This window comes from Ranitomeya imitator, chromosome 8 (genome assembly GCF_032444005.1).
Source record: "Ranitomeya imitator isolate aRanImi1 chromosome 8, aRanImi1.pri, whole genome shotgun sequence".
In the NCBI taxonomy this organism is placed as follows: Eukaryota; Metazoa; Chordata; class Amphibia; order Anura; family Dendrobatidae; genus Ranitomeya; species Ranitomeya imitator.
This window is the reverse complement of record NC_091289.1, coordinates 134,227,017-134,251,072: the sequence shown is the minus strand read 5'-3', so window position 1 is coordinate 134,251,072 and position 24,056 is coordinate 134,227,017.

Here is a 24,056-nt window from a genome sequence, read left to right as displayed (position 1 = left end):
AAACATTTGGTACCAGGAGAGCCTTTGGCATATTTTACCGGTGATGTATTTGTCCGATGTTGATTGACATCTGAAGAGTTAGCCACTCCATCAGAGTGATACTATATCGGACAAATAGAACTTGGTAGGGCTTGTGTAATACTTGGTTACTCAAGCATTTGTTTCTAAACAAGATGTAAGTTGGGGAAGACTTCAGCTAAAACAGAAGCCCTGTTAACCTTTGGACTAAAAAGGGGACGCCACAGTGTGGATCCTAGGAATTTCTCTGTCTTTGCTGTTTTGCTTCTCAAAGCTGATGTTCCCTGACAGATGATGTGCTACGCCCACTCCTGGTGACGTTTTTCCTGTGTAGTGTGCAATGTAAGTACTTTACCTTTGTGATTTATATTACTCAAAAGTGTAAGCAACATCACACCATTTCCTATTTTCTGGAATTATTTAATTATTATGATAAAATGAATCACCTTTTTAAAGCCATATCCGATGCCTTTGAATACTTTTCAAAACACACTTTCTCCATATTAGGGGTTGAGTTCCCGCCTCTGCACAGGGGGAATCTCAAGCCCTCTCCTCTATGGTCTCTCATTCGTCTCCAGCCACAGTGGAGCCTGCTCAGCGGAGACATCGGTCCCAGCATCTGGCTCAGCCTGATACTGTGCGGATGGCTTCTGCTGCTTTACCTGGCTCAGCCATTGTAGCCAGTACTGGTCAGCGGCGAGCAGATGTCTCTGGGACTAAGTCCTGCTTTTTCCCTTCTGAGCATGCCCAAGGTAAGACCTCTCATTGGAGGTCAGGGGTCACATGCTCAGGTACTGCTGCAGCTCCCATTGGTCCTCTAGGAAGGTCCTGAAGTTGCTTTGCTATTGTAGCAGCATCCATTGATCCTCTAGGAAGTTCCTGAAGCTGCTGCAGCTATAAAAGGTTTGCATCACCGCACGGCCATGCGCTAGTATCACTTCATGTTATGAGCTTGCTATTTGTGGTCACGCCTGTATGTGGATAGGGTTTGGCTGAATTAAGCCCCTAGAATACCGGCACCTCCGGTGAGGAGTTTGTAGGTATGTATTCAGGGCCCAGCTGAAATAAGCCCCTAGAATACCTCCACCTCCAGTGAGAAGTTTGTATGTATGCTTCTCTGTGTACGTGACCACTGACTGCCATCAGCTCAGCAGTTAGCTGTGTTCCTCTGTGAAGCTAACAGGGCACATCGTATTCTTTTCAGTGCAACTCAGTGAAGTAACTGAGTTCACTAATAGCGCCATATAGTGCCGTCATCTTCTAGCAGCAGGTTCTCTCCTGCATGGTGGATCGCGGGCTGCGAACGCACTAATTATAACATCTATATTAACTCGGTGCGTTCCGCCAGTCCTAACACTCTATATATGTTTCCAGTTTTTATGAAAAATTCAAATAGAATAGGAAATTACATTGGTTTGAAGGTATTGCTGGGAATTTTTTCTTGACCCTACATTCCTTACTCTTCAGTAAAACTGTAATGTTTATCTCTGGCCATTTCAATGAATGGCCAATTATGTTGGAGGAATGTCTCAAGTGGGGTACCACAGGGCTCTGTCCTGGGCCCTATATTGTTCAACATCTTTATCAATGATTTAGATGAATGAATTGAGGGTAAACAGATTCAATTTGCTCATGACACAAAGCTAGGAGGAATAGCAAATACTAGAGAAGAGAGAGAGTGGATTCAGAAAGATATAAAAAAATGGAGCAGTGGGCAGAAACTAACAATGGTTTTTAACAGGGATAATGCAAAGAACTACATCTGGGTAATAAGAATGAAAAAGCATGTACAGAATGGGAGGAATAGGGCTAAGCAACAGCACATGTGAAAAAGACTTGGGTATACTAATAGATCACAGACTGAACATGAGTCAACAGTGTGTTGCAACAGCAAAAAAGGCAAATACAATTATGGGTTGTATTAACAGAAGCATACAGTCTAGATCATATGAAGTAATTATCCCCCTCTACTCCTCTTTGGCCGGACCTCATCTGGAATACTGTGTCTAGTTTTGGGCACAACATTTTAAAAAAGACATCAACAAACTGGAGCCAGTTCAGAGAAGAGCAACCAGAATTGTGGCTGGTCTGCAAACCATGTCCTATGAGGAACGGTTACAGGATTTGGAATGTTTGCTTGCAAAAAAGAAGACTGAGAGGAGACTTAGCTGTCTATAAATATTTCAAGGGCTGTCACATTGTAGAAGGATCATCTTTATTCTCATTTGAAGGATTAGATAATAGAAAAAAACTTTTTGACAGTTAGGGTGATCAATGAGTGGAACAGGCTACCAAGAAAGGTGGTGAGTTCTCCTTCAATGGAAGTCTTCAAACAGAGGCTGGACAGACATCTGTCTGGGATGATTTAGTGAATCCTGCTTTGAGCAGGGGGGTGGATCAAATGACCCAGAAGGTCGCTTTCAACTCTACCATTCTATGATTCTATGATTCTAAGTAATACATGGAAAGTCTGACCTGCCACAGAAAGCACTGCTAAAATTCAGACCATTTAAGATTGCTGTACTGTGTACTCTCTTACACTCATTGGAGTCTAAAATTCCAAAAAGTGCATTTGGGTAGTAAACATCTTTTTGAGACATCTTTAGTTTCTGGCTCGTTTTCATTATAATCTAATTGCATAGACGTGTGCGCAATAGCTTTTAGGACAGATGAAGCTAGGGTGGTGTAGATGGAAGCAAGCTTAGCTCTGAGGAGTTGTAGAATTGGAGTGGTAGAATTTTGTGATCACTGTTTGCTTTTAAAACGCTCCATTCTTACAGTTTAATCCGGACCTGGCTACTTCTGTATTAATCTTTTTAACACTGCTCAAAGCATAGGGAATACTCCAGGGAAATAAAACCAGTGCCTGCTCTGATCTCACTAATCCTGCTCACAGTTGTCGGGAAGGATTACTTTTGGAGTCCCGGTGCACTTGTTGTGTTGCTGGTAAACAAAGAGATACAAGATGAGACAATGAACTAATTATACATCAAAAGACCTGAGGATCATTAGACCACACTGTGTGCCTGTGAAGTTGCTTCAAACGGGGCTTTTTCTTAAATCCTATCAAGTGCTAAAGAGTCGGGAAAAAAATGCAATTTTCGTAATACTGAAACAGCGAAAAGACAATGCAATAAGAGTAAAGAAATCTCACTAAATGTAAATCTATAATAATAACACTACATTACACTATCTGGCATGTTAAAAGTCCAGTACCGATAAATAAGAATATTCAAGTAGTATACACAGTCACTGATACATTGTATTTGAAACCATTTTACTTTCATATAAATCTAAATATGTACCATTTATTGGCTTCTTCCTACAACTCAATTGGTCTTAGTATACCTACAATGCATGGTTGTATATATACAAAGAGGAATGCGAGTCCATACTATTCAATAAAAATATACATTTTATTGCAACAATTCTTAAAAGGGTTTAACCATACAAACATGTAGACAAAATGGCAAAGTTAGAGGTGAGACAATGACAATAGAACCAGAGTAGACAGGTCAAGCAGTGTTGTATATATAAAGTTAACCAAGGGTAGATGCCAGCAAAGTGATCAATAAAGAATGCATATGGTAACCATCCTATTGAAAGTCGGGGTAGTGATACATATGGCAATTAGATTACACATACTGTATATCACTAAGTATTCAGCGCAGCGTTATATGGACTGCGGATATGTATTACTCTATATATTAGTGCTGAATCAGATATACAGTAATTGCACATCCATCTTAACTCCTGCAACGAAAGTTAAAAATAATTATATCCATTTTATTACCCATGACATTTAGTTATATAAGTCAAAAGTTTGAAAGAAGTATGGCAATAAAGCGAAGCATATGTCAAGTGCAGCGGCCATTACCCATTGGTGTAGTTGGGGCTCTCTATCCCCAATGTACATTTCGCTTTCGGTAGGTTCCTCAGGGGGCGTTGCTTCACATTTCAGGTATGATTATAGTTGACAGATTTTTTGGAACTACATTTAAAAATATAACTCTTTCGTGACCAATCCTAGTGTAAAAGGATACAGTTCTCTTTAGCAACATACTGTAGAAATGATGATCATTTTTTAAATTTCTTCTAGACTTGACTTAATTTTACTTGTAAAGGGTTTTTCTCCTTTAAAGAACATTTGTAGATCCTAATGGTTGAATATGTCCCCATAACAAAAGTGACGTTAAACTTGATAGTTACAAACACATATAAGGCAATAGAGTCTTGATGGTTGCAGTTAAAAACTAGGTGATGTGAAACACTTGAAAGTTGAAAGACTTAACATTATATTCACATTTTAATACTCCCAAAGGCCATTGAGAGTTAGGCAAAGCTCCGAGTTTTTTAATTTGAACCTAGATTTGGGGTGTATTTACACAGTCTGACTGGTGGAACAAAAAGACCGTCGATTGGTAAACTTTTACCGATACACATTAAAGCCCCTTCACATTTAGCGACGCTGCAGCGATACCGACAACGATCCGGATCGCTGCAGCGTCGCTGTTTGGTCGCTGGAGAGCTGTCACACAGACCGCTCTCCAGCGACCAACGATGCCGGTAACCAGGGTAAACATCGGGTAACTAAGCGCAGGGCCGCGCTTAGTAACCCGATGTTTACCCTGGTTACCATGCTAAAAGTAAAAAAAATACAAACACTAGGTACTTACCTACCGCTGTCTGTCCTCCAGCGCTGCGCTCTGCTTCTCTGCTCTCCTCCTGTACTGTCTGGGAGCCGGAAAGCAGAGCGGTGACGTCACCGCTCTGCTTTCCGGCTCACAGCCAGTACAGGAGGAGAGCAGAGCACAGCGCTGGAGGACAGACAGCGGTAGGTAAGTATCTAGTGTTTGTTTTTTTTACTTTTAGGATGGTAACCAGGGTAAACATCGGGTTACTAAGCGCGGCCCTGCGCTTAGTTACCCGATGTTTACCCTGGTTACCAGTGAAGACATCGCTGGATCGGTGTCACACACGCCGATCCAGCGATGTCTCCAGGGAGTCCAGCGACGAAATAAAGTTCTGGACTTTATTCAGCGACCAACGATCTCCCAGCAGGGGCCTGATCGTTGGTCGCTGTCACACATAACGATTTCATTAACGATATCGTTGCTACGTCACAAATAGCAACGATATCGTTAACAATATCGTTATGTGTGAAGGTACCTTTAGTCAGAATGCTTGTTTACCCAAGCACACCAGTGTAAATGAGGCAAACTGAGCAATCTATACTGGACTGCTCAGTGTACATAAGCTGCCATTGTTCATGGTATACAACCAATAAAAATATCCTCATATTATTACCAAGATCCCTTCATCAATAGATTAATGGGCGCCAACAGAGAAACATGAAGAGACTGGATCACAGACAAATTAGCATATAAAATCAGTCTATTTATTAATTCCAAACATGTAAAAAACCATCATTACACATACAATAACATGGTGAGATACAATCATAAAAACGGAGTCATCACAGAGCCAGAGACTAGAGTAACTCCCCACTAGGTGACTGTCTATAAGATACAGCTGACATAACTACATATATGTGGCGCTATGTGGACCAAGCCAATGATATGGCTAGTATGCAGGATCTAATAAGTATGTATACAGCCGGCCCCTTGCTACATATAGGAACTAGTCTCATTCCCTTTTGCCATGTGGCTAGCAAGGGCTTCACATACAATCATATAGTAACAGTTATTTTACCTGCGGTCATGTTGGTCACCAAAAGGGGGGTCACTCAGCCAAAGCGCACCTCGACGCGCATTTCGCCGTACTACCAGCTTCGTCAGGAGTCTCTGGCTCTGTGATGACTCTGTTTTTATGATTGTATCTCACCATGTTATTGTATGTGTAATGATGGTTTTTTACATGTTTGGAATTAATAAATAGACTGCTTTTATAAGCTAATTTGTCTGTGATCCAGTCTCTTCATGTTTCTCTGTTGGCGCCCATTGTTCATGGTAGTGCAAGTCCGTTTTGTACAGGTCACTGCACCGTCGAGAAAGATGATCTTTTGTGCAGCATAAAAGATGATTTCACCCTACCAATAAGCCTTTTGCTCATTCATTGGGTGATCAGCAGCTGGTTTACATGACAAGAGAAGTGGGAAACGCTATTTCACAATTATTTTGTAGAGTAAATGCCCCTAAATGTTGCCATGTGGCTCTCATTATTCCTTCCTTCAAAAAAATCATAGACCAATAAATGTTAGATAGATGGTATATTAAAAAAAAACAACGCCAGTAACAGGCTAAAGTATTGGTGTGACGTGTACGGTATATACATTAATTTTTGCTAATAAAAAAGGTATTCCAGAAATCAGTAGTTTGTGATAAGCACAATTTGTGAGGCAACAGTCACACGGTTAAGTATTGGTAGTATTAGTGCTATTTTGTATTTTTGTAATATAATTCCCCTTTCTCAAAAATTACTGACTGAAAAATGCTTGGTACATACCCAAAAATAGCAAAAACAACAGGCCACAGTATTGGTATGGCATGTATGTGTGGAAAATTTCACTAATATAACAGTTCTGCAAAAAAGTCTGTAGCTTAAGACTGACGCTGTATGAAGCATCAAAGAATTAGACGTTGTTATTTTTATTTCAATAATAATGGTTGCCTGTTTCTACTTCAGTTCAAAAGCAGAAATTGTAACCCGGGCAGGGTAAGATGTTCCACAGGCACTTCCCGATCAGAAAACCAATATTACATAAAAAAAATTACCAGGACAACTGTGGGTACAACTAATAAAATATATGTTTTTATTAGATATATTATTAGAATAAGTATCTATCCAATATGACACATACAAAGATAAATGGTGGATGAGACACGGGGGAAGATAATCCCTTGTAAAAGGGCAAAGGCCACCACAAAATCATGTAAAATTATTGCAAGGATTATGCATGTATAAAAATATACTGGTACAGCATTTAATTTAATCGGTAATGAAATAAATAGGTTCAAGTATGAATGTAATAAATATACACATTACATATCTGGTAAGTGCATAAAAAAGTTAAGAAAAGCATGAGATGACATCATGGTACCGATTGGAGTGCCAGTCAAAATTACTCCCAATAAGTTAAATCATATAAAGTGCAAATAATGCGTATAGCAGTATGGGTATAATAGCGCTCACCCATCAAAAAATAAATGCACGTTTCACCAATTGCCAGGGGTGATTCGTGGGAATATTTTACAGGTATATAAAGGACGATTGACCAATCAGCATTATATCAATTAGGGAATGTACACATGACATATAAAAAGAATAATAGCTCTTGTAGCCGCAGAGAACCATATAGTGGGCAATAAATTCAGGCTCAGGCGATAAATGAATGAAGTGACTATTTTTGGCTATTTTTGTATTTATGTTGGATACAATTACTCAGTCTTAAAATATATATAATACTATATTTAATAAAAATATATCTTTTAATATTTGTACTCATTGAAGTTCTGGCACATTTTTATTTTCTTATGTTGGTTTTCTGCTTAAATGCAAAAAAATATGTAATGAATAACTGAAATGCAGAAGTTCATCTGCATTGGTTCTCTCCTTATCAACTGAAACTCTGTATTATGCCCTACTCTTAACCCCTTTACCCCCAAGGGTGGTTTGCACGTTAATGACCAGGCCAATTTTTACAATTCTGACCACTGTCCCTTTATGAGGTTATAACTCCGAAACGCTTCAACGGATCCTGGTGATTCTGACATTGTTTTCTCGTGACATATTGTACTTCATGATAGTGGTAAAATTTCTTTGATAGTACCTGCGTTTATTTGTGAAAAAAACGGAAATTTGGCGAAAATTTTGAAAATTTCGCAATTTTCAAACTTTGAATTTTTATGCAATTAAATCACAGAGATATGTCACACAAAATACTTAATAAGTAACATTTCCCACATGTCTCCTTTACATCAGCATAATTTTGGAACCAATTTTTTTTTTGTTAGGGAGTTATAAGGGTTAAAAGTTGACCAGCAATTTCTCATTTTTACAACACCATTTTTTTTTAGGGACCACGTCTCATTTGAAGTCATTTTGAGGGGTCTATATGATAGAAAATGCCCAAGTGTGACACCATTCTAAAAACTTCACCCCTCAAGGTGCTCAAAACCACATTCAAGAAGTTTATTAACCCTTCAGGTGTTTAATAGGAATTTTTGGAATGTTTAAATAAAAATGAACATTTAACTTTTTTACACAAAAAATTTACTTCAGCTCCAATTTGTTTTATTTTACCAAGGGTAACAGGAGAAATTGGACCCAAAAAGTTGTTGTCCAATTTGTCCTGAGTACGCTGATACCCCATATGTGGCAGTAAACCACTGTTTGGGCGCATGGGAGAGCTCGGAAGGGAAGGAGCGCCGTTTGACTTTTCAATGCAAAATTGACAGGAATTGAGATGGGACGCCATGTTGCGTTTGGAGAGCCACTGATGTGCCTAAACATTGAAACCCCCCACAAGTGACACCATTTTGGAAAGTAGACCCCCTAAGGAACTTATCTGGATGTGTGGTGAGCACTTTGACCCACCAAGGGCTTCACAGAAGTTTATAATGCAGAGCCATAAAAATAAAACAAAATTTTTTTCCCACAAAAATTATTTTTTAGCCCCCAGTTTTGTATTTTCCCTAGGGTAACAGGAGAAATTGGACCCCAAAAGTTGTTGTCCAATTTGTCCTGAGTACGCTGATACCCCATATGTGGGGGGGAACCACCGTTTGGGCGCATGGGAGGGTTCGGAAGGGAAGGAGCGCCATTTGGAATGCAGACTTAGATGGAATGGTCTGCAGGCATCACATTGCGTTTGCAGAGCCCCTAATGTACCTAAACAGTAGAAACCCCCCACAAGTGACACCATTTTGGAAAGTAGACGCCCTAAGGAACTCATCTTGATGTGTTGTGAGAGCTTTGAACCCCCAAGTATTTCACTACAGTTTATAACGCAGAGCCATGCAAATAAAAAATATTTTTTTTTCCACAAAAATTATATTTTAGCCCCCAGTTTTGTATTTTTCCAAGGTTAGCAGGAGAAATTGGACCCTAAATGTTGTTGTCCAATTTGTCCTGAGTACGCTGATACCCGATATGTGGGGGGGAACCACCGTTTGGGCGCATGGGAGGGCTCGGAAGGGAAGGAGCATCATTTGGAATGCAGACTTAGATGGATTGGTCTGCAGGCGTCACATTGCGTTTGCAGAGCCCCTAATGTACCTAAACAGTAGAAACCCCCCACAAGTGACCCCATATTGGAAACTAGACCCCCATGGAACTTATCTAGATGTGTTGTGAGAACTTTGAACCCCCAAGTGTTTCACTACAGTTTATAACGCAGAGCCGTGAAAATAAAAAATCTTTTTGTTTTCCCACAAAAATTATTTTTTAGCCCCCAGTTTTGTATTTTCCCAAGGGTAACAGGAGAAATTGGTCCACAAAAGTTGTTGTCCAATTTGTCCTGAGTACGCTGATACCCCATATGTTGGGGTAAACCCCTGTTTGGGCACACAGGAGAGCTCGGAAGGGAAGGAGCACTGTTTTACTTTTTCAACGCAGAATTGGCTGGAATTGAGATCGGACGCCATGTCGTGTTTGGAGAGCCCCTGATGTGCCGAAACAGTGGAAACCCCCCAATTATGACTGAAACCCTAATCTAAACACACCCCTAACCCTAATTCCAACGGTAACCCTAACCACACCTCTAACCCTGACACACCCCTAACCCTAATCCCAACCCTATTCCCAACTGTAAATGTAATCTAAACCCTAACCCTAACTTTAGCCCCAACCCTAACTGTAGCCCCAACCCTAACCCTAACCCTAGCCCTAACCCTAGCCCTAACCCTAGCCCTAACCCTAACCCTAGCCCTAACCCTAGCCCTAACCCTAGCCCTAACCCTAGCCCTAACCCTAACCCTAACCCTAGCCCTAACCCTAGCCCTAACCCTAGCCCTAACCCTAACCCTAGCCCTAACCCTAGCCCTAACCCTAGCCCTAACCCTAGCCCTAACCCTAGCCCTAACCCTAACCCTAGCCCTAGCCCTAACCCTAGCCCTAACCCTAGCCCTAGCCCTAACCCTAGCCCTAACCCTAGCCCTAACCCTAACCCTAGCCCTAACCCTAGCCCTAATGGGAAAATGGAAATAAATACATTTTTTTTTATTTTTCCCTAACTAAGGGGGTGATGAAGGGGGGTTTGATTTACTTTTATAGCGAGTTTTTTAGCGGATTTTTATGATTGGCAGCCGTCACACACTGAAAGACCCTTTTTATTGCAAAAAATATTTTTTGCAATACCACATTTTGAGAGCTATAATTTTTCCATATTTTGGTCCACAGAGTCATGTGAGGTCTTGTTTTTTGCGGGACGAGTTGACGTTTTTATTGAAAACATTTTTGGGCACGTGACATTTTTTTATCGCTTTTTATTCCGATTTTTGTGAGGAAGAATGACCAAAAGCCAGCTATTCATGAATTTCTATTGGGGGAGGCGTTTATACCGTTCCGCGTTTGGTAAAATTGATAAATCAGTTTTATTCTTCGGGTCAGTACGATTACAGCGATACCTCATTTATATCATTTTTTTATGGTTTGGTGCTTTTATACGATAAAAACTATTTTACAGAAAAAATAATTATTTTTGCATCGCTTTATTCTCAGGACTATAACTTTTTTATTTTTTTGCTGATGATGCTGTATGGCGGCTCTTTTTTTGCGGGACAATATGACGCTTTCAGCGGTACCATGTTTATTTATATCTGTCCTTTTGATCGCGTGTTATTCCACTTTTTGTTCGGCGGTATGATAATAAAGCGTTGTTTTTTGCCTCGTTTTTTTTTTTTTTCTTACGGTGTTTACTGAAGGGGTTAACTAGTGGGACAGTTTTATAGGTCGGGTCGTTACGGACGTGGCGATACTAAATATGTGTACTTTTATTGTTTTTTTTTTTTTATTTAGATGAAGAAATGTATTTATGGGAATAATATTTTTTTTTTTTTTTCATTATTTTGGAATATTTTTTTTTATTTTTTTTACACATTTGGAAAATTTTTTTTTAACTTTTTTACTTTGTCCCAGGGGGGGACATCACAGATCAGTGATCTGACAGTTTGCACAGCACTCTGTCAGATCACTGATCTGATAGGAGTGCAGGCTGCTTCACAGTGCCTGCTCTGAGCAGGCTCTGTGAAGCCACCTCCCTCCCTGCAGGACCCGGATCCGCGGCCATCTTGGATCCGGGGCTCGAGCAGGGAGGGAGGTGAGGAGACCCTCGCAGCAACGCGATCACATCGCGTTGCTGCGGGGGGCTCAGGGAAGCCCGCAGGGAGCCCCCTCCCTGCGCGGTGCTTCCCTGCACCGCCGGCACATCGCGATCATCTTTGATCGCGGTGTGCCAGGGGTTAATGTGCCGGGGGCGGTCCGTGACCGCTCCTGGCACATAGTGCCGGATGTCAGCTGCGATAAGCAGCTGACACCCGGCCGCGATCGGCCGCGCTCCCCCCGTGAGCGCGGCCGATCGGCTATGACGTACTATCCCGTCCAGGGTCAGATAAGCCCAGGGCACCTCGACGGGATAGTACGTCTAAGGTCACAGAGGGGTTAATACACTAAATTCTACACTGCTGTGTTGTAACACAGCATCTTTACAATTTGCTCACTGTTTATGGCTTTCTTTCCCTATCACTATGGTTAAACTATAAGCTGTAAGGTGATTCCAATTTCACCACAAAATGGCTCCTGGATTACGTTCCTCAGCTTTTAACCTGACTGTTATGGTTCTTCCTTATTGGTTGAGCTATGCCATTTGATGTGATAGCTGTAATGCATTATAAGGAAGATCACTTGGCTGCACCCAAGGTCATGCGTACCTTTTTTGGTTGGTCCAATTTTCTGCAGCATGCGTTGGCCATGTTAGGTGATTCACATGAAGTGAACTATTCATTCGATTGATGTTGGGTGTCGAGTTCCCGCCGCTGCACAGGGGGAATTTCGAACCATGTCTACTGCGGTCTCCCATACTCCTCCAGCCACGGTGGAACCTGCTTAGCGGAGACATCAGTCCTAGCATCTGGCTCAGCCTAGTACTGTGTTAAAGGTTACTGTTGTCTTTCCATGCTCTGCCATTGTAGCCAGCACTGGTCAGAGGTGAGCAGGCTTTTCTGGGACTAAGTCTTGCTTTTCACGCACTAAGCATGCCCACAGGAGGACCTCTCATTGGAGGTCAGGGGTCCACCAGGAAGGTCCTGAAGATCTGCAACTAAAAAAGGTTTGCATGGCCGCACGGCTTCTTTGGCTTATGCCAGTGGATACTATACCACTCTATACTTATGTGGTGTGAGGCTGTAGCTTTGGGACTGTACTCTCAGGTAGGCTGCTAGAGTCAGTGGGGGCAATTAGCCTTGGCTTAGCATCTGGTTCCTTCATGTGTGCAGTGAGCACAGAAGAGTTCCAGAGAAAGCACAACCCTAGTTAGGGTAATAGTTTTGTGTACAGCGCGACTCTGTGAGGCAACAGAGATCGCTTCCAGTTCACATGGGGTGAAGCTTAACCCACGTGTGAGCTCAGAGTTTATCCATTACTTTGCAGCAGATATCTCTGAATGGTGGACTCCGGGCTGCGAACGCACCTTGTAGCTACCTATCTATACTCGGTGCGTTCCGCTAGCCCTAACAATTGATTTAACTGATTTCAACAAATTTGAAAATAATCTACCTGAATTTTATTTGTATATAATTTCCTTATATCTCTTATGTTTGAAAGTAGATACATGTATACAATCCCTGGCAAAAATTATGGAATTACCGCCTTAGAGGATGTTCATTCAGTTGTTTAATTTTGTAGAAAAAAAACAGATCACAGACATGGCACAAAACTAAAGTAATTTCAAATGGCAACTTTCTGGCTTTAAGAAACACTAACAGAAATGTTGATTGTATTTTTTCTACAAAATTAAACAACTGAATGAACATCCTCCAAGGCCGGTGATTCCAAAATTTTTGCAAGGGGTTGTATATGCATGCTTAAATACAGTAAGGAAAATAAATATTTGATACACTGATGATTTTTACAAGTTTTCCCACATACAGTGGGGGAAATAAGTATTTGATCCCTTGCAGATTTTGTAAGTTTGCCAACTGACAAAGACATGAACAGTCTATAATTTTGAGGGTAGGTTAATTTTAACATTGAGAGATAGAATATCAAAAATAAAATCCAGAAATTCATATATTATAAATTATATAAATTTATTTGCATTTTTCAGTGAGAAATAAGTATTTGATCCCTATGGCAAACAAGGCTTAATACTTGATGGCAAAATCTTTTTGGCAAGCACGGCAGTCAGACATTTTTTGTAGTTGATGATGAGGTTTGCGCACATGTCAGGAGGAATTTTGGTCCACTCCTCTTTGAAGATCTTCTTTAAATCATTAAGATTTTGAGGCTGTTGCTTGGCAACTCGGAGCTTCAACTCCCCCCGCAAGTTTTCTACGGGATTAAGGTCTGGAGACTGGCTAGGCCACTCCATGACCTTAATGTGCTTCTTTTTGAGCCACTCCTTTGTTGCCTTGGCTGTGTGCTTTGTGCCATTGTCTTGCTGGAAGTCCCAGCTAGCCTAGGACCCATTTTTAATGGCTCCATCCATTCTCCCATTGATGTGGTGAAGTAGTCCTGTGCTCTTAGCAGAGAAGCACCCAAAAACATAATATTTGCACCTCCATGCTTGACAGTGGGGACAGTGTTCTTTTGTTCATAGGAAGCATTTCTCTTCCTCCAAACACGGCGAGTTGAGTTAATGACAAAGACCTCAATTTTTGTCTCATCTGACCACAGCACCTTCTCCCAATCACTCACAGAATCATCAAGTTCACAGGCAAACTTCTGACAGGCCTACACATGTGCCTTCTTGAGCAAGGGCACTGCAGGATTTTAAACCTTTATGGCGTATTGTATTAGCAATGGCTTTCTTGGTGACTGTGGTCCCAGCTGCCTTGAGATCAATAACAAGTCCCCCCGTATAGCTTTAGGCTGATCTCTCACCTTCCTCATTATCAAGGGTACCCCCATGAGGTGAGATTTTGCCTGATACCCCATATCGATGTCAATTGACAGTCATTTTGTATTTCTTCCATTTTCATACTATTGTTCTAACAGTTGTCTCCTTCTCACCCTGGATATTACTTATGGTTTTGTAGCCCATTCCAACTTTTTGCAGGTCTATGATCTTGTCCCTAACCTCTAACATCCTTATAAAGCTCTTTGGTTTTTCCTATGTTGTAGAGGTTAGAGTCTGACTGATTAGTTGTGTCTGTGGACAGGAGTCTTTTATAAAGGAGACTATGTAAGACCGCTGTCTTTATTTCAGGTAACAAGTTGATTAGGAGCATCTAACCGGTCTGTAGGAGCCAGAACTCTTAATGGTTGTTAGAGGATCAAATACTTATTTCTCACTGGAAAATGCAAAGAAATTTATATCATTTATACAATGTAATTTTCTGGATTTTATTTTTGATATTCTATCTCTCAATATTAAAATTAACCTATTCTTAAATTATAGACTGTTCATGTCTTTGTAAGTGGGCAAACTTACAAAATCAATTATTTCCACACTGTGCAAAGAATGGAAAGGTCTGTAATTTTTATAGTAGGTACACTTCAACTGTGAGAGACAAAGTCTAAAAAAAAAACAGAACATCACATTGTATGATTTTTAAATATTTAAATTGCATTTTATTGCATTAAATACGTTTTTAATCACCTAACAGCTAGCAAGAATTATTGCTCTCATAGACATTAGTTTTACTTTAAGAAGCCCTCCTATTCTGCACTCATTACCTGTATTAACTGAACCTGTTTGAACCCGCTACCTGTATAAAAGACACCTGTCAATCACACTTCAAGCTCTCCACTATGGCCAAGAGACCAAAGAGCAGTCTAAGGACACCAGGTGCAAAATTATAGACCTGCACAAGGCTGGTATCGGCTAAAGGACAATAGGCAAGCAGCTTGGTAAGAAGGCAACAACTGTTGGCACAGGTATCAGAAAATGAAAGAAACACAAAATGACTGTCAATCTTCCTTGATCTGGAGCTCCATGCAAAATCTCGCCTTGTGGGGTAAGGTTGATTCTGAAAAATGTCAGGAACTACCTGGGAGGACCTGGTCAGTGACCAGAAGAGAGCTGAGTCCACAGTCTCAAACATTACTGTTACTAACACACTACACCGTCATGGATTAAAATTCTGCAAGGCACGCAGGGTCCCTATGTATGCACCAGCACATGTCCTGTTCCCTTTTAAGGTCACCAATGACCATCTGGATGATCCAGAGGAGTCATGAGAGAAGTTCATGTGGTCAGATGAGATTAAAATATAACTTTTTTATGTGAAACACAGATGCCATATTTGGAGGAAGAAGAAGGATGAGTACAACCCCAAAACACCATCCCAACCATTAAGAATGGTGGAGGAAACATCATACTTGGAGGTGCTTTTCTGCAAAGGTAACAGGATGACTGCAGGATGGATGGGGTCATGTATTGCGAAATTTTGGCTAGCAACCTCCCTCACTTAGTAAGAGCAGTGAGTGATGGCTGGTTCTTCCAGCATGACAATGACACAAAACACACAGCCAGGGCAGCTAAGGAGTGCTTCTGTAAGAAAAATTTCAAGGTTCTGTAGTGGCCTAGCCAGTCTCCAGACATTAACCCAATAGAAATTCTTTGGAGGGAGCTGATACTCAATGTTGCCCAGCGACAGCTCCGAATCCTGAGGGGTCTGGAGAAGATCTGTATGGAGGAGTTGGCCAAAATCCCTACTGCAGTGTGCGCAAACTTTGTCAAGAACTACAGGAAATGTCTGACCTCTGTAATTGCAAACAAAAGGTTTCTGTACCAAATATTAAGTTATGTTTTTGTATTTTATCAAATACTTATTTCATTTGCTAAATAGCAAATTAATTATGTAAAAATCATACAATGTGAATTTCTGGATATATTTTAGACTCTGTCTCTCACAGTTGAATTGTACCTATGATAAAAATTATAGACCTCTCCATTCTTTGTAGGTGGGAAAATTTGCAAAATCTACAGTGTATCAAATACTTATTTTTACCCACTGTATAACATGAACATATGTACAGTCTTTTTCAGGTTCTTTGATAGGAATGAAAATAAAAAGTGTCACAATCTCTATATTGAAGATCAAGACAAGCTTAGCATAGAGCCTCAAGTGCTTTAAATCTAGGCAATACATTTAGTGGAATTTCTTTACTAATATTTTAACCCTGCTATTCTCCTGGTTACCACTATATACTTGTTATCTTCCAGTCATTTTTGACTGGATCTAATAAAGTCTTGATTTTTAGCTAATTTAAGTGTTTTATTTGAATAATTTTTGCAGTATTATATTGTATGTGAACCTGGTTGTTTATAAACAAATGAAAAATGGAAAGAAAAACTTACTTTTTATTTTTTTTGTGTCAAAACATTTAACATGGCTTTATTGGAATATTTATGCACATTGCAGATTTGCACATACAAAAATAATTATTCATCCAACTGTAAACTATAACTAATAACAATAAACTAAATGTAATTACATTATTTTCCAACAAAAAAAAACAAACAAAAAAAATTAACAGTTCAGTTTTTTTTTTATGTAAAATGATAAATAAGTCACACGGTGCAAAATTTACTGTTTGCAATTGTCACAGGTATAATTGACATGTCTTTTGCATAAATATTTTTCACATCTGTAACATATTACATTTGATTTGTGATTGCTTGATGTTGGACAGAAGTCGCATCATTTCCGTTTTAGGCTTGTTGCGTTGCTGGTGGCGTCTGTGGGTATTGTAGCAGTGCTGGTGTAAGCTGTTGGTTCACTTTCTTTATCTTGCTGTTGAATCCTGTGGACAATGGCTGCCGCTCCATCAGCTCTGGGTGTTACCTTTCGTTCTTCAATATATGGGCTAACCAGTGATTTTCCCAACTCCTCTATAAAAAGTCTTCTCTTATATAGTTTATTTTGTTCCAATTTGGGTCTATTTCCTTCCATAGCACGAATGCATTGTATGCTGACACATCAAGCATATTGTAAAAAATCACCATTGGCCACCGATTTGTTTTGCGCTTACAGGTGTCAGTGCCTATCAGTTGATCTAGAGTATCAACAGCCCCTTTTGTAGCATTATATTCTAAAAATGATGTCCGGTTTTCTGTCATCTCTATTACTGATTTCACTATCATGATGCATTGTGCTTATCGGAATTACCTGCTTGTGTTTCTTTGGGACGTAAGAAACTACTGTGGTATCCTTAGTAAAATAAAACATCTATATACATAATTGTCTAAGGGGTACTTCCGTCTGTCTGTCCTTCTGTCACAGTTATTCGTTCGCTGATTGGTCTCGGCAGCTGCCTGTCATGGCTGCCGCGACCAATCAGCGATGGCCACAGTCCGATTAGTCCCTCCCCTACTCCCCTGCACTCACTGCCCGGCACCCGCTCCGTAATCCCCACCACTCACACAGGGTTAATGGCAGCGGTAACGGCCCGCGGTGTAACGTGCTCCGTTACCGTTGCTATTAACCCTGTGTGTCCCCAACTATTTACTATTGATGCTGCCTATGCAGCATCAATAGTAAAAATAGGTCATAGTTACATAGTTACATAGTTACATAGTTATTAAGGTTGAAGGAAGACTATATGTCCATCTAGTTCAACCCATAGCCTAACCTAACATGCCCTAACATGTTGATCCAGAGGAAGGCAAAAAAAACCCATGTGGCAAAGAGTAAGCTCCACTTTGGGGAAAAAATTCCTTCCCGACTCCACATACGGCAATCAGACTAGTTCCCTGGATCAACGCCCTATCAAGGAATCTAGTATATATACCCTGTAACATTATACTTTTCCAGAAAGGTATCCAGTCCCCTCTTAAATTTAAGTAATGAATCACTCATTACAACATCATACGATAGAGAGTTCCATGTCTCACTGCTCTTACAGTAAAGAATCCGCGTCTGTTATTATTATGCTTAAACCTTTTTTCCTCCAACCGCAGAGGATGCCCCCTTGTCCCTGTTTCAGGTCTATGATTAAAAAGATCATCAGAAAGGTCTTTGTACTGTCCCCTCATATATTTATACATTAAAATAAGATCACCCCTTAGTCTTCGTTTTTCCAAACTAAATAGCCCTAAGTGTAATAACCTATCTTGGTATTGCAGACCCCCCAGTCCTCTAATAACCTTGGTCGCTCTTCTCTGCACCCGCTCCAGTTCAGCTATGTCTTTCTTAAACACCGGAGACCAGAACTGTGCACAGTATTCTAAGTGTGGTCGAACTAGTGACTTGTATAGAGGTAAAATTATATTCTCCTCATGAGCATCTATGCCTCTTTTAATGCATCCCATTATTTTATTTGCTTTTGTAGCAGCTGCCTGACACTGGCCACTGAATTTAAGTTTGTCATCCACCCATACACCCAGGTCTTTTTCATTGACGGTTTTGCCCAGAGTTTTAGAATTAAGCACATAATTATACATCTTATTACTTCTACCCAAGTGCATGACCTTACATTTATCCCCATTAAAGCTCATTTGCCATTTATCAGCCCAAGCTTCTAGTTTACATAAATCATCCTGTAATATAAAATTGTCCTCCTCTGTATTGATTACCCTGCAGAGTTTAGTGTCATCTGCAAATATTGAAATTCTACTCTGAATGCCCCCTACAAGGTCATTAATAAATATGTTAAAAAGAAGAGGGCCCAATACTGACCCCTGTGGTACCCCACTGCTAACCGCTACCCAGTCCGAGTGTGCTCCATTAATAACCACCCTTTGTTTCCTATCCCTGAGCCAGCTCTCAACCCACTTGCACATATTTTCCCCTATCCCCATTATTCTCATTTTATGTATTAACCTTTTGTGTGGCACCGTATCAAAAGCTTTTGAAAAGTCCATATACACTACATCCACTTGGTTCCCTTGGTCCAATCCGGAACTTACCTCTTCATAGAAACTGATCAAATTAGTCTGACATGAACGGTCCCTAGTAAACCCGTGCTGATACTGGGTCATGAGGTTATTCCTCTTCAGATACTCCAGTATAGCGTCCCTTAGAATGCCCTCCAGGATTTTACCCACAGTAGAGGTTAAGCTTACTGGCCTATAATTTCCGAGTTCAGTTTTTGTTCCCTTTTTGAATATTGGCACCACATTTGCTCTACGCCAGTCCTGTGGTACAGACCCTGTTATTATGGAGTCTTTAAAGAGTAAAAATAATGGTCTATCAATGACTGTACTTAATTCCTGCAGGCAGTACTTGAGGGTGTATCCCATCCGGGCCCGGAGATTTGTCAATTTTAGTGATTTTTAGACGCCGCCGCACTTCCTGCTGGGTTAAGCAGGTGACATTTAATTGGGAATTTTTATCACTAGACATTTTGTCTGCCATGGGATTTTCTTGTGTAAATACTGATGAAAAAAAGTCATTTAGGTAATGTTAAAAATAATTAAAAAAACAAAAAACCTGCTATACTCACCCTCCGCCGCCTTTCCCGCTCCTCGCCACACTCCCGGGACCGCTCCATTGCAAGCGGCAGCTTCTGGTCCCGTCCCAGGGCTGGTGTGCGGCAAGGAGCTGCCGTGACGTCATGGTCATGTGACCGCGACTTCATCATAGGTCCTGCTCACACCAGCCCTGAGACCGCAAGCTGCCGCTTGCAATGGAGCGATCCCAGGAACGTGGCGAGGAGCGGCAAAGGCGGCGGATGGTAAGTATAGCAGGACTTCCAACGGGCTATAGGTGAGTATATGTTTATTTTTTTTTAAGTCTGTATATTATGTGGCTCTGTGCTGGCCAATATGCTACGTGACTGGGCAATATACCGTACTACGTAGGCTGTGCTATATACTATGTGGCTGGGCAATACGTGACTGGGCAATATACTACGTACCTGGGCAATATACTACGTGGCTGGGCAATATACTACGTGGCTCTGTGCTGTATACTACGTGACTGTGCAATATACTACTTGGCTGGGCAATATACTACGTCGCTGGGAAATATACTATGTCGCTGGGCAATATACTACGTGGCTGGGCAATATACTACGTGGCTGGGCAATATACTACATGGCCGGGCAATATACTACGTGGCTGAGCAATATATTACATCGCTGGGCAATATACTAGGTCGCTGGGCAATATACTACTTGGCTGGGCAATATACTACGTGGCTGGGCAATATACTACGTGGACATGCATATTCTATAATACCCGATGCGTTAGAATCGGGCCACCATCTAGTAGAACTATAAATGTCTCTCTTACTGAGAATACCTTGTGGCAGTTCTGGCTTATTTTTTCTAATAGTACCCAGCATGGTAATATTTCTTTTCATGTGCCCTAATTGATATGATGTAAAAAAATTGTCGCACGTGACATTTTATCCTTTGAGTCCCTGGGTCAAACTAAATTGAATTATTTTACAGGAACAGCAAGGTAAAAATATTTGGAACATAACTATACTGGAAGGTAATCCATCAGCAGTATTGTAATGAGAAAATGTATGTTGGTGTAAATCTGCATGGACCAAAAGGACCTAAATAAATTGATTAATAGTAGTACATGTAATATATAGTCCAAAATGAGATTATAGCTCCTTTATTATATTTTACTCATAAAATGGCTGGAGGTCACTATAAAAGGCTATCGGTCATTTTTGACCGAAGATTACAAGTGTATAAAAAATTGTGGAGCAAAAAGTAAACATAAAAAAATATTTATAACAATATGCTTAGTAAGAATCCCTCAAATGAGGAAAAGTCAATCAACCACAAGTTTCAGAACCGCATTTTGAATATTTTAAAAAATATTAAAGTTCAAAATCGGTTGTTTTGACCAAAGACAACAGCAGGGTTAAAAGAATGCAAGTTGATGAGCTACTGGGATAGTCAATTCATGTATCACGGGCTTCTTTGGTGCCCCCTGCAGCTAAACTATTTGTATTTTTAGTCTAATGCATCGTTATATGAGGAAAATGGTCTACCACATTTAAGTGTAGCAATTATATATGGGCACACAGTATTTATTGAAGTGAAATTGAATTCCATTTGATTTTTTTTCAATGAAAATTCTGGAAAATATGATTTTTTTACATTTTTTTTTATTCATTTCTCGTTAGTTCATCAAATTTGCAGCCAATTTTGGCCATCATCTTATTGAACAATATAAGACTGGCAAAAGGTTAAAGTGTAAAACAAAAAGTACCATACTTATCTCACTACTCACTACTTTGGCTTCTCCTGCTGCTTCATGCACTCTGTTCCGTCCTTCACACCTCCATCACATCTTATTTCCAAACCAGTACTCATTCTCTGCTATCACTTGCAGATGAGTGAAAGCCCCAGAGATGCAGATCTATGAAGAAACAGATGACCGTCAGCAGGAAGAGAGCAGCAGGGATGAGTGGAAAAGTTAGTTGTTTTTTTTTTGCCTTTTGCAAACTGTTTACCCTTTCATCCTCCCCTGCTGCTCTTTGCCCGCTGTCAATATTCCATGCATTCATCCACCGCATATTTGTCCCAGTGTTCACTTTAGTCTGGAGCTTTCAGACACGAGAAGGCCCTGAATTTCATAGCACATGCTCCGGGCATATTTGGGGCTGGAATCCCTTGCCTAGAGTGATCATAGGGCTGGAGATGAAATGCAACAGAGGACTGAACAGTGGGCACGGAGCAGCAGGAGAGGCAGTAAGGTGAGTGGGACGGTGAGAAAAAGTATTTTTTAACATTTATTGTGAATTCAGGTCTGGTGAGACCCCACAGCATAATTATAGACATTAAAATTGTTGAGAATAACCTCTTTGCAAATTGAATTTCCCAGTAAAATTCGGGTGGACAGGGGAATTCTAATTTTGTCCAATCTGCTCCTCTCTGGTATCAATATACAGTGGGGAAAAAAAGTATTTAGTCAGCCACCAATTGTGCAAGTTCTTCCACTTAAAGAGATGAGAGAAGACTGTAATTGACATCATAGGTAGACCACAACTATGAGAGTCAAAATGAGAAAACAAATCCAGAAAATCACCACGGCATGAGGTACAAGTGTTGCAGCATTCCTTGTGTCACATAGACAAACCCAGAAGCATATTACCTGGGTCAAGGAGAAAAAGAACTGGACTGTTGCTCAGTGGTTCAAGGTGTTGTTTTCAGATGAAAATACATTTTTCATTTCATTTGGAAATCAAGGTCCCAGAGTCTGGAGGAAGAGTAGAGAGGTAGACAATCCAAGCTGCTTGAGGTCTAGTGAGAAGTTTCCACAATCAGTGATGGTTTGGGGAGCCATGTCATCTGCTAGTGTAGGTCCACTGTGTTTTTATTAAGACCAAAGCCAGCACAGCCATCTACCAGGAAAATTTAGAATACTTTATGCTTCCCTCTGCTGACAAGCTTTCTGGAGACGTAAATTTCATTCTTCATCAGGACTTGTCACACTGCCAAAAGTACCAATATCTGGTTTAAAAACAACATTACCACTGTGCTTGATTGACCAGAAAACTCGCCTGACCTTAAAGCTATAGAGAATCTATGGGATATTATCAAGAGGAAGATGAGAGACACCAAACCCAACAATGCAGACAAGCTGAAGGCTGCTATCAAAGCAACCTGGGCTTCCATAACATCTCAGCAGTGCCACAGGCTGATCGCCTCCATGCCAGGCCGCATTGATGCAGTAATTGATACAAAAGGATCCCCAACAAGTATAGAATGCATTTACTGAACATACATTTCAGTAGGCCAACATTTCAGATTTTAAAATCATTTCTCAAGCTGATGTTTTAAAGTATTCTAATTTACTGAGATAATGACTTTTGGGTTTTCATTGTCTGTAAGCCATAGTAACATAGTAACAACAGAAATAAACACTTAAAATAGATCACTCTGTTTGTAATGACTCTATAAAATATATGAGTTTCACTTCTTGTATTGAAGAACTGAAATAAATTAACTTTTGATGATACTGTAATTTTGTGAGAAGCACCTGTATGTGTCAACTATATTGGAGATATACCGAGACTGGCACAACATTGATGGTCACAGCAGTAGATCAATAAGGTCACAGTAGAAGGCATAGTCTTCAAGTGCACCATAACTAGTATGTGTTGGGGAACATAAAACACCACACTGAGAGCAGTACAGCAGTTAAATTATTAAAGTCAGTCATAACCAGTGTATTAGGGGCCAGAATAATAAATTAGAATATTGGAAAGAGCAGTAGGTGCTCGTCTAAGGATAACGGAAAGTACTGTTTGGAGCGTAACAGTTGGCATTAATTGTAGTGTAGAAGCAGGTGCTGAATTGAGGCAGAAAGCTAGAATTATTAAAATAATCTGTCAGCAGGTTTTGTACCCCAAACTAATATCATCTAAGTTAAATCACTGTAACATTGAAAACATACATTTGTTTTAGCAATCCATGTTTCTGTTTCAGATAAATGCCAATTTTTATGCTAAGAAGTAGAGATGAGCGAACCCGAAGATCAAAGTTCAGCATTCATACTGGACAGTTAGTGTCTTGTGCTAAACGTCGAACACGTAGTTCTCCCGTAAGTCTGTTGCAATGTTTGGCGTTCCAGGCAGGGGGAAGTCTGTTGCCGAGAGAGATGGAGAAAGAGAGAGAAATTTTATTTTTCCAGATCCAAAGTTCAGGTCTCTATTGTTTTCAATGTTGTTTGGATTCTGGTTCGAGTTTGGGTACCAGAACCAGAACTTCCACAGGTCCACTCATCCATACTAATAAGCTGCAAGTTTAGGGGGCTTCTGCTTGCACTTAGAGCTCTTCTGCCTCTAGCACTCTTTCTCCACTCTCTGACAGCTTCCTGTCACCAAATAACAGGTCACTCTTCTCTTAGTAATAAGAAAAAGCATGGCCCTTCTGGTCAGTTAGAGCCAAAGCAGCATTCCATCCTATGATACTATAGATGAAAAGCTGAAATTTATTGCATAACACCA